The sequence below is a fragment of the Arachis hypogaea genome, chromosome 11 (genome assembly GCF_003086295.3).
Source record: "Arachis hypogaea cultivar Tifrunner chromosome 11, arahy.Tifrunner.gnm2.J5K5, whole genome shotgun sequence".
NCBI classification, from domain to species: Eukaryota; Viridiplantae; Streptophyta; class Magnoliopsida; order Fabales; family Fabaceae; genus Arachis; species Arachis hypogaea.
This window is the reverse complement of record NC_092046.1, coordinates 108,653,859-108,671,470: the sequence shown is the minus strand read 5'-3', so window position 1 is coordinate 108,671,470 and position 17,612 is coordinate 108,653,859. Positions and strand designations below refer to the sequence as shown.

The 17,612-nt window shown below is 38.2% G+C and overlaps 1 non-coding gene across 1 annotated transcript; it reads right to left on the bottom strand.

Annotated features, from left to right (window-relative positions):
- Positions 1-16,021: 16,021 nt before the first annotated feature.
- LOC112725155 (small nucleolar RNA R71) lies at positions 16,022-16,129 on the bottom strand. The gene has a single exon (XR_003164279.1). It is a non-coding gene; the product is annotated as a small nucleolar RNA R71 (small nucleolar RNA).
- Between the last annotated feature and the right edge of the window lie 1,483 nt (positions 16,130-17,612).

Sequence of the window (17,612 nt, the reverse complement as noted above, 5' to 3'; positions counted from 1 at the left end):
ACAAAATTTCATCTTGGAACTGGAACTGTTTGATGTGTGGGGAATAGATTTCATGGGACCATTCCCAACCTCATATGCAAACAAGTACATCCTGGTAGCAGTGGATTATGTTTCCAAGTGGGTAGAGGCTATTGCAACCCCAACTAATGATAACAAGGTAGTCATGAACTTCCTCAGGAAGAATATCTTTAGCCGGTTTGGAGTCCCAAGAGCCCTCATCAGTGATGGAGGGAGCCACTTTTGTAACAAACCACTAGAAGCTCTCCTCCTACGATATGGGGTAAAACACAAAGTAGCCACACCTTACCACCCTCAAACGAGTGGGCAAATTGAGATATCCAACAGAGAACTGAAGAAGATCCTGGAAAAAACTGTGGGTGCATCTAGAAAGGATTGGTCGAAGAAGCTGGATGATGCTCTTTGGGCATACAGAACAGCATTCAAAACTCCACTTGGAATGTCTCCATATCAACTGGTCTATGGGAAGGATTGCCATTTACCACTGGAGCTGGAACACAAAGCTCTCTGGGCTATCAAGATACTAAATTTTGACAGCATTGCTGCTGGTGCAAAAAGGATCTTGCAGCTACAAGAGATGGAGGAATTCAGGTCAAAAGCCTATGAAAACACTAAGATGTATAAAGAGAAGGCAAAGAGAAAACATGACGTGCATCTTGCGCCAAGGAGTTTCGAAAAGGGGCAGCGAGTACTCCTTTACAATTCTAAATTAAGGCTGTTTCCAGGAAAACTCAAGTCAAGGTGGTCCGGACCTTTCATGGTTACGAAAGTATCACCATATGGCCACATCGAAATCACGGATGAAGGTTCAGAGAGGACTTTTACAGTGAATGGACAAAGACTCAAGCATTATTTGGGCAACATGGGGAAAAGCACCAGAGTAAAGTACCATCTCAAGTAACTAAGGACTCGTCGAGCTAGCGACGATAAAAGAGCGCTCTGTTGGGAGGCAACCCAACCTCAGGTAGTTTCACTTTCATCTTTATTTCAATAAAAATCACAAGTCGTTTCCCCTGTATTGTAAGGAGCTAAGTTTGGTGATCCACACCAGAACAATCCAAGAGTGATGGTGTAACAGCCCAGACCACCCCGCTAGCATGATATTGTCCGCTTTGGCACACAAGGCCTCACGGTTTTGCCTTTGACGATAGGGATGATAGCCCAAGCCCCCCACACTCACTCGCCAAAATGCGTCATGTTAGGGAGAGGTATCCACACCCTTATAAGGCATGCTTCGTTCCCCTCTCTAACCGATGTGGGCCTTACAATCCACCCCCTAAGGGAGTCCAGCGCCCTCGCTGGCACATCGATCCAGGTTCTGGCTCTAATACCATCTGTAACAGCCCAGACCACCCCGCTAGCATGATATTGTCCGCTTTGGCACACAAGGCCTCACAGTTTTGCCTTTGACAATAGGGATGATAGCCCAAGCCCCCCACACTAACTTGCCAAAACGCGTCATGTTAGGGAGAGGTATCCACACCCTTATAAGGCATGCTTCGTTCCCCTCTCCAACCGATGTGGGCCTTACAGATGGTGTAATTCGGAGTTTGGTGCTCCACCAAAGGACATTGGTTAGAATTACACTCCACTCCAGAAGAACATTGCTAGCTCCATCCAATCAAGAGAAACCACTTAGATGTAGTTAGACTATAGGTGATCATTGCTTTGTTGACAATAAGATATGGGGTTCTCTGCATATGTGCAATGTTTGCACTGGGCAAGGAACTAAGTTTGGTGTTCACACACCAAATTGAGTTCAAAAAGCACCAGCATACATGCAAGCTAACTATGTCTCAAGTGCTTTGGGAACAAGCAACTTCCAGTCACCTTGCAGGAATCTTATGAGGAAATGGTGCACCTCTACCCAAAGAAGCGAGGCAGCCAAAAACTAGGATGATGACAAAGAGAGAGAGAGCAACCAGAAATCATCACCCAAAGGTTGTATTGTTACATAATTCCATTGTACTCAGAATGGTTGAAAGTTGGAAGTCCGAATGCACTTTTGATTTGTGGCTACTTGTAGTTGAATTTTTTTTCTGTCTTTTAAGTTTTGAGTAGGTCTGTGTGCTAGTCTTTATGTCACTGCATCCTTACTTAACTTACTTGTATGCTTGTTCCTTTTGAATTAAATGAAGAGAGAATGATTGTTTTTAAAAGACCAGAGTGGAGTTCATATTGTGGAAGTGCATTCATGAATCTTTGGGGTAGTCATAAGTTAGCTAAGTTGGTTCAACCGCAAGGTTAGGAGGACAACTATCTATCCTGAATACTTGACTTTGGATATACCTATGAGACTAAGTAGATGACAAGATCCTAATAAGAGAAAAGGGAAAGAATAATGGAAGTGAAAAACAAAAGAAAAAGAGTAAGCAATAAGGCTAGGCACCAATGGTTTGGACCTTGAGACAAGTGTCTGTGGTGCTCCTGTGTGAGGGATTTACTTGGATGAATAAGCTCTCAGGGGTGCTTTATCACTTGGTAACTTGGGTTAACTAACCCGGGATTATCAGCTGAAAATCCACTATCAAGAGTAACCCTCACCACAGAGCATTTAGTAACCCAAAGAGGTGCTGGACACCAAGGTCTCAAGAAAAGAAAATAAAGGAACTATATGCCTGTGGTGTGTATGTATGGGGGAGAGACTTGAGGGAGTAAGTCCTTAGGGGTGCTTCAACACCTAGCACCTTGAACCAACTAGTTCGGGAGTGTTGGCTGAAAGCTTATCTTAAAGAGTTGCCCCCTTACAGAGCACTTAGCCTAAATAATATAAATAACCCTTGAAATAACAATAAAAGGATCAATGAATAAAAGTCTCATGGGATGTAGACAAAGTAAGTGTTTAGGGACATGATAAAGGTCTGAAAGCCAGTAATGGAATGAACCTAAGTTGCTATGCATGAAACCACCATAAAATCAGTAACATGACTTCCACAAGAATGACTCATTCCTCTGGATATTCCATTCATCATTCTCTTGTTCCAGTACTTGCTTAGGGACAAGCAAGCTTTAAGTTTGGTGTTGTGATGCCAGGGCATCTTGGCCAGTTTCACTGACCTTTTCTTTATTGTTTTTAGGGTAGTTTCATGCATTTCTTTAGGAAATAAGTTAGTTTTGGGTAGATATTCACCTACACCTTGATTCAAGCATACATTGTGCATTTTACATTATTTCATGAGGATTTTGCATGAATTTAGTGACAAATTGTATGCTGCATTACCCATGACTTGGACTAGAACTTTGATGCACTCTGTTGCTTGATTTCAGGACCAAAAGAAGCAAGGAAAGGGAGGTAACTTGCAAGGTTAAATGAGAAAAGTGATTGCCAATGACACTCTCAAAGCCATCATTGCCCACGTTAAGAGTCACGTTAACTAAGTTAACGTGAACTCTAACGTGGAAAAGGGAAGTTGAGCCAACGTTAGTGATACTTAACATTGTCACTAACGTTGGCAAACACTCATGAGTGGCCACGTTAGAGCCCACGTTAACCTAGTTAACGTGGCCTCTAACGTTAAGGGGGGAAGAGAAGCCAACGTTAGTGACATTAAACATTGTCACTAACGTTGGCCTAAGGATGCAACACACCACGTTAACTCCCACGTTAACTTGGTTAACGTGGGAGCTAACGTAAGAAGTGAGAGTTGTCAACAATGTTAGTGACACTCAACATTGTCACTAACGTTGGAAGCAACCACACAACCCCCCAAGGAGCCACGTTAACTTCCACGTTAACTTAGTTAACGTGGAAGCTAACGATGAGGAATGAATGATGAGCCAACGTTAGTGACACTCAACATTGTCACTAACGTTGGGATGGCTAAGAATGGCCACGTTAGAAGCCACGTTAACCTAGTTAACGTGGACTTTAACGTGAGATCTAGGGGCACATTGGAACGTTAGTGACAATGTTGAGTGTCACTAACGTTCTCGAAGGTTGGCAAGGCCACGTTAGAAGCCACGTTAACCTAGTTAATGTGGGATCTAACGTGAGGCAAAGGGGTACATTGGAACGTTAGTGAAAATGTTAAGTGTCACTAACGTTCCCGAACTTATACTTTCACTAAATGATTAACACCCCTTACACCCTGAGCTAAAGTCTCTGCCCACTTAACACTTTCTCTCTGCAAGTAAAGCCAATCCCAGATGAAGAAAAGAACTGCTTCAAACTCAAGATCCAAAAGCCCAAGACTTGAAGAGCAAACTAGAAGTTGAGAAGAGTAGTATATATAGGAGTAGCTTTGAATTGTAAAAGAGGAGTTAGGAGTAGTTTTGGGAGGAGGCTGGAAGAGGAGAACTACTCTCTGTATTTTACTTTCTCTGCATTTTCTAGTTTTATGATGTATTCTCCATCTTTATTTTCATTTTCTAGAGCTATAAACAACTAAACCCCTTTCATTGGGTTAGGGAGCTCTGTTGTAATTTGATGGATCAATACTAATTTTCATTATTCTTCTTCTATATTTTCTCTTGATTTTACTTGAAAGCTTTCGATCTTCATCCAATTGAGTAGTTATCTTGGAAGAGAAGCTATTCAAACTTGGATCTCTTTTGAACCTTGAAAGAGGAATGAAGAGATCAAGCTAGAAATGCTTTCTCATGCTGGACCAAATTGGGTTTGGATGGGTATGTGACTATAACCCTCTCAATACTTGATTTGGGAAATGCATGTGGTATAATCAGTGACCATACTTCATCTCTTCTCATGAGCAATTGACCAAGGAATTGGCTATTGATCAAGATTTGAGAGATTGAATTGCAAGAAATTGTAATTCAATCACTTAAGATTGCTAAGGAGATCAATGAGTGCATTGATTGAGGAAGAGATGAAAATGAACTTGATCCGGAGAATTGCAACATCTCCTAAGCCCAATGAACTCCCTATCTCTGATCTTACCCATTCTCTTTAATTTATGCCATTTACTTTTATGAGCAAATCCCCCATTCCCATTTACAATTCAGCAATTTATTTTCAGTCATTTACTTCCAGTCCTTTAATCCTAGCATTTACTTTTCTGTTATTTACATCCCGGCCATTTTATTTTCTGTAACTCTCAACCAAAATTCTGGATTCACTCAACTAGAACATTCTTCTAATTAAAGTTGCTTGATCAATCAATCCCCGTGGGATTCGACCTCACTCTATTGTGAGTTTTTACTTGACGACAAATTCGGTACACTTGCCGAAGGGAGATTTGTTGTGAGACAAGTTTTTCGTGCATCAAATACTTCGGTCATTATTTTTATTGGGGTTTGTAACTTATGACAAACAATTTTTTTTTGCATGAAAGGATTCTTTGTTGGTTTAGAAACTATACCTGTAACGAGGTTTCGTTTGTGAAATTCTAGACCGTCAAAAATCCTATCATCAGTAGGCGATGGCGATGGGATCGCATGGAGGATAGGATGGCGAAGACTGTGGTACAGCGGTGATTCTGTTAAATTAGAATTTGCTTAAGTTAGATTACCCTATTATTGGTTTAAGTTATATATTTCTTTAAGCTTGAATATCTTGTAATCGATGTGAAGATTCTAGGATTGCCTTTGGCATTCCGAAACCTTATACCTTATCTATTGGACACTGTTATCATACTGAGAACCTCTGGTTCTCATACCATATGTTGTTGTTATTTTTCATATGCAGGTCGCAACCCACCACAGTGAATTTGCAGGATGGTGATAGAGCAAAGGATCGCCTTTATCTTTTGTATTTTGGTTAAATTTGATGTAGTATATCTCTCATTTTGTATATTGCACTTGTTGCCTTAGAGGCTTACTTTGAGAGACAGGATGTTGCTGTTTAACTTTAAAAACTTTGTTGTATTCTATTTGAGCTAGCTGACCCAAACTCCGCAGGCTGTGACTAGTTCTCTTTTGTATACTTTATATATATACACACACACAGACACACATACACATACACACGCACACCTTGATAATCTTGTATCTATGATCCTTTTTTTATCTTTATGTGTTTGTTTATCGTGTGAACGCTTTGTGCTTTTGTATCTTTTTTTTCTGCGTCTTTGAGCTTTATTCTTTCATCGGGTTTCTAGTTGATGACTTGCATCATCTACCCTTCTTTCTTGCATAAAGAAGACCATAAAAGAGCATAAATCTCATTTGACTAGTACAATTCATGCATTATTTGATGAATATTATGGTATACTATTTTGAGATGAGTTGTGCTGAATTTCAGGTGAAAAAGGCATCAAAAATGGGTAGAAGACAAACAAGAAGCTAGGCGTGTAAAACTGCCGTGCCACTTAGGAGCAAACGCCATGAAAATGCACTGGCGTGGCATGCCAGGAGCTAGGCATGGCACGCCAGTACTAAAGTCCAGAGAAGAAGTCCAAGCATGCATGAGGGCGTGGCACGCCAGGGACTGGGCATGGCATGCTAATACATTTTTCCAGAAAGCTACAATGGAGGACACAAAAGGGGCGTGGCACGCCAGATTGGGCGTGGCACGCCTGACCCACCATCTACTATGGGGTGCCACTTGAGCAAAGGGGCATGGCACGCCAACTCACCATTCCAAGAAGAACCTCCACTATGGCGTGCCACTTGATGTCGAAGGCGTGGCATGCCAGCTCTAAGAAGCCACTTGGGCATGCCACTTGAGAACCCAGGCGTGGCACGCTGGTACAACAATCCAGAGAAGGGGCTGAAGGCAATTGAAGACTAGGCGTGCCACTTGAAGACGAAGGCGTGGCACGCCAACTCCTCAATCTCACTTGGGCGTGCCACTTGAGCAACCAGGCGTTCACGCCAATGCACAAAGGTCCAAAAGCAAGGACTGGGCGTGCCACTTGGTATCGAAGGTGTGGCATGCCAACCTTAGCATTTCACTATGGCATGCCACTTGAAGGCTGAGGCGTGGCACGCCAACTACTAGAACCAAGACAAGATCATGGGCGTGGCACGCCAGCCTTTAGGCGTGGCACGTTGGTTTAAGTTTCCAGAGAGGATGAAGGAGGCCAATTACATGGGGCGTGCCACTTGGTATCGAAGGCGTGGCACGCCACTCACCAATCTTCACTTAGGCGTGCCACTTGAGCAACCAGGCGTGGCATGCTAGTGTCATTCAGAGAGCAAAGAAGCATTGGGGCGTGCCACTTGAGTTCGTGGCGTCGCACGCCAAACAGAGGAACCACTCACTCACAAAAGGGGCGTGGCACGCCAGACCCCCTGCGTGCCACGTTAGTGCAACTTTCCAGAGAAGCTTAGCCAAGCATAGAGCAAGAGCGTGGCACGCCAGTTCAAGTTTCCAGAGGCAAAGAAAGGTGGAAAAAGGCAAAGGGCATGCCACTTGAGTTCGAAGGCGTGGCACGCCAAGGTTGATAGAGAGATGAGCGTGCCACTTGAAGGATTGGGCGTGGCACGCCAAGCTAGAAATGAAGGGCACGTGACACGCCAGAAAAACGCCAGCCACACGCCAGCTGGGAAGTCACGCTTATTGAGTGTTTTCTTTTCCCTCCAAAATGTAATTTTCCTTTTTTACTTTTGTAATTCTTTTATTTTACTAGGAGTAGTATAAATACCCCCAAGGAGTACTGAAGAGGGGGTTAAGCAGTCAGTTTTAGATCCACTTTTACACTTCACTTTTGAGTACTTTTTGAGCTATGAGTAGCTAACTTCCCTCTCATTGAGAGAGGAAGCTCTGTTGTACTTGATGGATCGATAATAGTGAAATTCTTCTTCTCTTCATCTTCTCTTTGATTTGCTAGAAGGAATTTCGTTTTTAATGCTTAGCATTCAATGATCTTGGAAAAGAGATTGAATGCAATTGGGTTTCATGGGAACCTTGGCAAAGGAAACATGAAACCGTGCTTGAAATCCCTTCTCACACTTGAGTAGAATCTGGGTTTTGGTGTTTGAATATGTGACATATAATCCTCCCTCTACTTGGACCTATAATAGTGTGTGCTATAATCAGGGACCAAGCCTATCTCTCTTCATGAGCAATTAGACCAAGGAATTGGCTATTGATCAAGATCTGAGAGATTGAGTCACCAAGGGATTGGGGCTCAATCAATCATGATTGCCAAGAGGTCAATGAGTTGCATGATTGAAGATGATATAAGCTAGATTTGATCCAAAGAGACAACATCTCCCAATCTCAATGAATTTCCCCATTCTTATCTATCCATTTCTTTACAGCTTAATTTTACATTCAGCAATTCTCCATTCCCATTTACATTCAAGTTATTTATGATTCTGCACTTTACATTCTCCCATTTATATTTCTGCACTTTATTGCTTTTCTTTATATTCTAGTCATTTACATTTATGTCATTTATAATTCTGCACTTCACAATCCTATTGATCCGCTTGACTAATTCATCAATTAATTAAAACTGCTCGAATTTACCAATCTCTGTGGATACGATCTCACTCTACTGTGGGTTATTACTTGACGATAATTTTGGTGCGCTTGCCAAAAGAACTAATTCACCAAATTTTGAATGGGGGTGTGAATTGGATTCATCACTAGTATATTATATTCTTTGATTATATATTATTGTATGAGTTTTAGAACTGTCGCGGCATTTTGTCGCCCTTTGCTTTATGACTAGAGGTAAGTCTTAAAGTGATAGGGTGTTACATAAGGAGTTTTTTTTAGGGGGGTCAAATGTTAAAACGGCTCAACCATACACAAATATGTTTGATTTTGAAAGTAAATAATGCCTCTTCAATGCAACAAATTCGACCAATTTCTTTGAGCACTACCTTCTACAAAATTCTTTCTAGGATCATTGTTCATATAATGTAGCCATTAATGATGAGAATAATTAGTAAATATCAAAGTGTTTTCGTTAAAGGGAGACTCATAAGTGACAATGTCTTAATAGCACATGAGTGTATACATTTTTTGAAGAATAGAAGAGCTGGGGACTGTGAAATGGTAGTCAAACTGGACATAAGGAAGGCATATGATAGGGTGGAATGGAGCTATCTATGGTTCATAACGAAAAAAATAAGATTTAGCAGAAAGTGGACAAATTGGATAAAGGAGTGTGTAACTTCAGTTTCATATTCTGTTTTGGTGGAAGGCCAACCAACAGATTACTTTAAACTCAATAGAGAGCTCCATCAAGGAGATCCTTTCTCACCCTACCTCTTTCTCATATGTACAGAAGGATTGTCTCTTATCTGCTCTACCAAGGTGAACAGAAAGCTACGTTTCAGGGTCTATGACTAAATGCTAGATGCTCTTCAATTAGTCATTTATTATTTGCCAATGATGCTATCCTATTTAGCAGAGCTAACTATTAGAGTTGTGGAGCTTTAATATAAGTACTAGAGTCCTATGGTTCCATTAGTGGACAACAAGTGAACTTTAACAAATCCTCGGTCTTTTTTAGTAATAATTGCTCCCTTTTGCTCAGAGATCAGATGGCAGAAACCCTAGGCATCAAACATATTGGAGCTCAAGATAAATACCCTGGGATGCCAGCGGTAGTTAACAGATCAAATATACAAACTTTTAACTACATAAATGAGAAAGTTATGAAGAAACTACAGCACTGAAAGCGCTCTCTGTTGTCTACCACTAGGCGTGAAGTCCTATTGAAGGCTATTGCTTCAGCGATACCTATGTACATGCTAAGTTGCTTCAAACTACCAGATTTTCTAATTGATGAGTTACACAAACTGATGATGCAATTTTGGTGGGGATAACGTAACAATGAGAAATGGATATAGTGGATTAGTTGGGACATTATGAGTAGGCCTAACAAGTTTGGTAGTTTGGGATTCAAAGATCTAAAAGCATTTAACCTAGCTCTGTTGGCAAAATAGGACTGGCGATTAAGCACGAAGGAACACTCATGCTGTACAAGATTTTTCGAAGTAGATACTTCAAGTACTCGGCATTTATGAATTCTAAAATTGGTACCAACTCATCCTAGGCATGGAGAAGCCTACTAGAAAGGTGTTTGGTGCTGGAGAAGGGTATGAGGTGGCGAACAGGAAGAGGAGAAATTATTCGAATCAAGGAATACCCTTGGTTTGGTGATGAACTCCCTTTAAGATTCTTGCAGACAGTAATACAAAATCTAACTAGTATTTTTACCCGTAATAACATTACGGGAATATACATTTTTTAAAATTATAGTCCACTTTGTTCTGACAGTATAGATTATGCATAGTACAAAAGATTTATAAAATCAAACTACTTTTACAAAAAAAAGTCGTAGGTTGACAAAAGTCTCTGACTAAGAAGACAAAGGTATCTATAGATAAAAAATCAAATAATAAGATTTTTAGTTATTATTTTTATATGAAAATGTCTAATTTTTTATTAACAATTAATTTTAATATTCATTATCTAAAATTTGAAACAATTTAACATGTATACTTTTATATTTAATTAGGTGTTAAGTCTGTTGCACAAGTAGAAATAATTAATTTTTATACTTGTTATTTAAAAATAATATTTTTTCTCTCTATGTATATAAAAATATAATTAGATATTAGCATAAAAAAATTATATTGATAGTTATAAAATTAATTTAAAATTAATTTTTTTAAAACAATTGAATTTTGAATCTAACTTTTAATTATAACATTAGTATTCTCTTCAAATTATATATAATAAATATTTCAAAAGAAGAGAAATAAAAATATAGATTAGAAAGATAAGTGGTGAATATTTAAAACTAAAAAAATATGTATATAATAATAATAATAATTTTTATTTGAATTATATTATTTTGTTAATTCTGTTTTCTGTAGAACAGAAAAGTAGAAAAAATAGAGAATGTAAGAAAAGAGAGAGAAAGATAAAGATGAAGAATAAGAGTGAGAGTGAGAGTTTGTTAATTTTGGAAGAAAAAATTTTATTTTAATTATAATAAAAAATATCGGATTACATATTTTGATTTGTCAAAATTACTAATATAAAATATAAATTATATATAAAGTAAAAATAGTAGAAAGAAATAGAAAAATGGAGAGAAGTAGATGAAAGAATTTAGAAAAGGAGTTTATTGATTTTGGAAAAAAATATTTTCGCTCAATTTTAATAAGAGAGTGTCATGTGATACATTTGATTATTAAATTAGATAGTAATATATGATACATAATATAGGTATATTTCAAACTCAATTTTAATATTTTAATTTTAATTTTAATGCAATTAAAGAAAGTCATGTACATTTTGATTGTCAAATTAGTAATTAGTCATTGATATTAATAATGATATATAAAATAGATAGAGTGGTTGAAGGAATAAGAGAGATAGAGAAAGGAAGAGGGAGGAGGGGAGAATTCTTTAATTTTTGGAGGGAAAGATTTGATTTCAATTTCAATGAGGGAGTGACATGTGGCACATTTTGGTTGTAAAATTAGTATGGAGAAGGGGAGAACTCTTTAATTTTGGAGGGAAAGATTTAATTTCAATTGTAATGAGGGAGTGACATGTGGCACATTTTGGTTGTAAAATTAGTATGGAGGAGGGAAAAACTCTTTAATTTTAGAGAAAAAGATTTAATTAATTTCAATTGCAATGAGAGAATGACATGTGGTATATTTTGGTTGTAAAATTTGTATGAAAGAGGGAAGAATTCTTTAATTTTGGAGGGAAAGATTTAATTCCAATTATAATAAGGGAATGACATGTGGCACATTTTGGTTGTAAAATTAGAAATATATAATAGATTTAATATGGGTTAGACAACTATTTAGAGAAGATGGAAGCTAGAACCAGGTCCTAATTCAGAACAATTTTCCTCCAAATATGGCGACTACAATATGTCAAACTACTAGAACATAAGAAGAGGACAAACTAATCTAGAACAAAGAGAAAAATGGGTTGTACTCTGTATGTACAAGATATGATGTGGCATACTACTTCCATTGCTTCTTTACCTACCCTTCATTAGCTGTAGTATGGGCAAAGCTTGGACAACAACTCATCTCAATGAACTTACACGACCAGCCTTCATGGAAATGACTTAAATCAAGCTTCACCTTCATCAAGTCAAAGCCACAGAGTAATTGCCTGCTAACCCAGTTTGCCTTCACACTTTGAGGGCTCTGGTTAGCTCGAAATCAACAATTGTTTGAGGATAAATGTTTAACCACTAAGAAAATTCTAGCTCAAGCAGATAGATTGGCTATGGAGTTCATGAATTGCCCCCATCATCCATCTTGAGAAGTTTTTACCTTTTCTACTTCTTTCTTTCTTCGACATTTTTTGAATGAGCTTGTTTCTTTGTTTTGTTTGGGAGACCCCATTGATGAGCGGATAATTTATACGCTTTTTGGCATTGTTTTTAGTATGTTTTTAGTATATTTTAGTTAGTTTTTATTATGTTTTTATTAGTTTTTAAATAAAAATTACATTTCTAGACATTACTATGATTTTGTGTATTTTTCTGTGATTTCAGGTATTTTCTGGCTGAAATTGAGGGACCTGAGCAAAAATCTGATTCAGAGGCTAAAAAAGGACTGCAGATGCTGTTAGATTCTGACCTCCCTGCACTCAAAGTGAATTTTCTGGAGCTACAGAGGCCCAATTGGTGCGCTTTTAGTTGCGTTGGAAAGTAGACATCCTGGACTTTCCAGCAATATATAATAGTCCATACTTTGCCTAAGATTTGATGGCCCAAACCGGCGTTCCAAGTCAGCTTAAGAATTCTAGCGTCAAAACGCCAGAACTGGCACAAAAGCTGGAGTTAAACGCCCAAACTGGCACAAAAGCTGGCGTTTAACTCTAAGAAAAGTCTCTACACATGAAAGCTTCAATGCTCAGCCCAAGCACATACCAAGTGGGCCCAGAAAAAGATTTCTGCATTAATTACCTATTTCTGTAACCCTAGGCTACTAGTTTTCTATAAATAGGACCTTTTGCTATTGTATTTTCAGACTTTTACAAAGATACTTTTACAAAAAGACTTTGATAGGCCTTTTCACATTTGGAGGCTGGCCTCACGGCCATGCCTAGACCTTATTCTTATGTATTTTCAATGGTGGAGTTTCTACACACCATAGATTAAGGTGTGGAGCTCTGCTGTTCTTCATGAATTAATGCAAAGTACTATTGTTTTTCTATTCAACTCAAGTCTATTTCTTCTCCAAGATATTCATTCGCACCCAAGAACATGATGAATGTGATGATTATGTGACACTCATCACCATTCTCACCTATGAACGCGTGCCTGACAACCACTTCCGTTCTACATGCAAACAAGCTTGAATGTGTATCTCTTGGGTTTCTTATCTAACATTAGAACCTTCGTGGTATAGGCTAGAATTATTGGCGGCCATTCCTGAAATCCGGAACGTCTAAACCTTTTCTGTGGTATTCTGAGTAAGATCTGGGAAGGGATGACTGTGACGAGCTTCAAACTCGCGAGTGTTGGGCATGTGACAGACGCAAAAGGATCAATGGATCCTATTCCAACATGATCGAGAACCGACAGATGATTAGCCGTGCAGTGACAACGTGCATAGAACATTTTCACTGAGAGGACGGGAAGTAGCCATTGACAACGGTGATGCCCAACATAAAGCTTGTCATGGAAAGGAGTATGAATGATTGGAAGAAGGCAATAGGAAAGCAGAGGTTCAGGAGGAACAAAGCATCTTCATACGCTTATCTGAAATTCCTACCAATGAATTACATAAGTATCTCTATCTCTATCTTTATTTTATGTTTTATTTATCTTTAATTATCAATCCTCCATAACTATTTGAATCTGCCTGACTGAGATTTACAAGATGACCATAGCTTGCTTCAAGCCGACAGTTTCCGTGGGATCGACCCTTACTCACGTAAGATATTACTTGGACGACCCAGTGCACTTGCTGGTTAGTTGTGCGGAATTGTGACAAAGTGTAATTCACGTTTGAGAGCTCCAAGTCTTTGGCGCCATTTTTGATGATCACAATTTCGTGCACCAAGTTTTTGGCGCCGTTGCCAGGGATTGTTCGAGTTTGGACAACTGACGGTTCATCTTGTTGCTTAGATTAGGTACTTTTCTTTTTATTTTTTAGAATTTTTAAGAATGAATTCTAGAGTTTCAAGGTGATGTTCTTATCATCACAAAAGCTGATTGATTCTCATCAATTTAGCTGCTGAATGTAATGTCCTACTGAAGCTTTAGACTAACATTGCATGATTCCTGGAATTCTTTTTAAAAGTTTTGAATCTCTTTATTCTCTTTTCCATATAATTTTCGAAAAATCAAAAAAAAATTTATAAATCATAAAATCAAAAATATTTTTATGTCTCTTGTTTGAGTCTAGTGTCTAATTTTTAAGTTTGGTGTCAATTGCATGTCTTTCTTCTTCTTGCATTTTTTCGAATATATGTAATATGTTCTTCATTGATCTTCAAGTTGTTCTTGATGATTTCCTAGCTCTGATCTTTAAATTCTCTTGTTTTGTGTGTTTTGTTGTTTCTTACATGCATTTTCAAATTGTTATAGTCCTTAGTATACAAACTTCTAAGTTTGGTGTCTTGCATGCATTGTTTATTTGATCTTAGTTGCATTTTTTATTGTTTCTCATCATTAAAAATCCAAAAATATTTTCAAAATTGTGTCTTTTCAAGTCAATAATACAGAGAATTGAAGATTCAGAACATTCAGCAGAGGAATTAAACAGAAAAAGCTGGGTGTTCAAAACGCCCAGTGAAGAAGGAAAACTGGCGTTTAAATGCCAGCCAGGGTACCTGGCTGGGCGTTTAACGCCCAAAAAGGTAGCATTTTGGGCGTTAAATGCCAGAATGGATGCCATTCTGGGCTTTTAACGCCAGGATGACACTAGAGGGAAGATTTTGTTTTTAATCCAAATTTTTTTTTCAAATCTTTATAATTTTTCAAAATCAAATCTTTTTCAAATCATATCTTTTCAATCATATCTCTTCAAAATCAATTTCTTTCCATTTTTTTATTTTTTTCTATTTTCGAAAATCCTTGCTACAATTAGTAATTTAATTCAAAATTTTCAAGTTGTTACTTGCCTATTAAGGAATGGTCAAATTTTAAATTCTAGAATCATATCTTCTAATTTCTTGTTAGTCAAGTAATCATCTTTAATTTTAAAACCTTCTTTTTAAAATTGATTTTCAATCATATCTTCTCAATCATATCTTTTCAATCACATCTTTTTCAAAATTAATTTTCAATTATATCTTTTTAATTTCTAATTTCAAAATCTTTTCAAAAATCACTTATTTTCTTTTCCAATTTTAATTTTCGAAAATCATCAATCAAATTTTCAAAATTTCTTTTAATTATTTCAAAATCTTTTACTTTAATTTCGAAAATTCTTCCCCTCTTCTCACATCCTTCTATTTAAGGACTAACACTCCTCCACTATCAACAATTCAAAATCTATCCCTCTTGATAAGTTCAAATTCTTCTCTTTCTACCTTCTCCTTTTATTCTTCTTTTCCTCTGACACTTCAAGGAATCTCTATACTGTAACATAGAGAATTCCATACTTTCTTGTTCTCTTCTCTTTCATATGAGTAGGAGCAAAGACAAAGGCATCCTTGTTAAAGTTGATCCTGAACCTGAAAGGACCTTGAAGAGAAAGCTAAGAGAAGCTAAAGCACAACTCTCTCTAGAGGGCCTAACAGAGCTCTTCAAGGAGGAAGAAGCCATGGCAGCCGAAAACAACAATGCCAACAATGCAAGGAAGGTGCTTGGTGACTTTACTGAACCTACTCCCGACTTTTATGGGAGAAGCATCTCAATCCCTACCATTGGAGCAAACAACTTTGAGCTTAAGCCTCAATTAGAATTGCAAGTTTCATGGACTTCCATTGGAAGATCCTCATCAGTTCTTAGCTGAATTCTTGTAAATCTGTGACACTGTCAAGACCAATGGGGTTGACCTTGAAGTCTACAGACTTATGCTCTTCCCTTTTTCTGTAAGAGACAAAGCTAGGACATGGTTGGATTCACAACCCAAAGAAAGCTTGAACTCTTGGGAAAAGCTAGTCAATGCCTTCTTGGCAAAGTTCTTTCCACCTCAAAAATTGAGCAAGCTTAGAGTGGAAGTCCAAACCTTCAGACAGAAGGAAGGAGAATCCCTCTATGAAGCTTGGGAAAGATACAAGCAATTGATCAAAAGGTGTCCTTCTGACATGCTTTCAGAATGGAGCATCATAGGTATCTTCTATGATGGTCTGTCTGAATTGTCCAAGATGTCATTGGACAGCTCTGCTGGAGGATCTCTTCATCTGAAGAAGACGCCTGCAGAAGCTTAGGAATTCATTGAGATGGTTGTAAATAACCAATTCTTGTACACTTCTGAAAGGAACCCTATGAATAATGGGACAAATCAGAAGAAAAGAGTTCTTGAGATTGATACTCTGAATGCCATACTGGCTCAGAATAAAATATTAACTCAATAAGTCAATATGATTTTTCAAAGTCTGTCTGGAATGCAAGCTGCACCAGGCAGTACTAAGGAAGCTTCCCCTGAAGAAGAAGCTTATGATCCTGAGAACCCAGCAATGGAAGAGGTGAATTACATGGGAGATTCCTATGGAAACACCTATAATCCTTCATGGAGAAATCATCCAAATCTCTCATGGAAGGACCAACAGAGGCCTCAACAAGGCTTCAATAACAATAATGGTGGAAGAAACAGGTTTAGCAATAGCAAGCCTTTTCCATCATCTTCTCAGCAACAGACAAAGGATTCTAAGCAGAGCCACTCTGACTCAGCAACCATAGTCTCTGATCTAATTAAAACCACTTAAAGTTTCATGACTGAAACAAGGTCCTCCATTAGAAATTTAGAGGCACAAGTGGGTCAGCTGAGTAAGAAAGTTACTGAACTCCCTCCTAGTACTCTCCCAAGCAATACAGAAGAGAATCCAAAGTTACTGAACTCCACTCAAAGTTACTGATGAGCGGATAATTTATATGCTTTTTGACATTGTTTTTAGTATGTTTTTAGTAGGATCTAGTTACTTTTAGGGATGTTTTCCTTAGTTTTTATGTTAAATTCACATTTCTGGACTTTACTATGAGTTTGTGTGTTTTTCTGTGATTTCAGGTATTTTCTGGCTGAAATTGAGGGACTTGAGCAGAAATCAGATTCAGAGGTTGAAAAAGGACTACTAATGTTGTTGGATTCTGACCTCCCTGCACTCAAAGTGGATTTTCTGGAGCTACAGAACTCGAAATGGTACGCTTCCAATTGCGTTGAAAAGTAGACATCCAGGGCTTTCCAGCAATATATAATAGTCCATACTTTGGCCAAGAATTGATGACATAAACTGGCGTTCAACGCCAGCCTTCTGCCCAAATCTGGCGTCCAGCGCCAGAAAAGGATCCAAAACCAGAGTTGAACGCCCAAACTGGCACAGAAACTGGCGTTCAACTCCACAAATGGCCTCTGCACGTGCTACACTTCAGCTCAGCCCAAACATACACCAAGTGGGCCCAGGAAGTGGATTTATGCATCAATTACTTACTCATGTAAACCCTAGTAGCTAGTTTATTATAAATAGGACCTTTTACTAGTCTTTTTGACAATCCTGGATTGTATTGATCCTGTGATCACATTTTAGGGGGCTGGCCATCTCGGCCATGCCTGGACCTTCACTTATGTATTTTCAACGG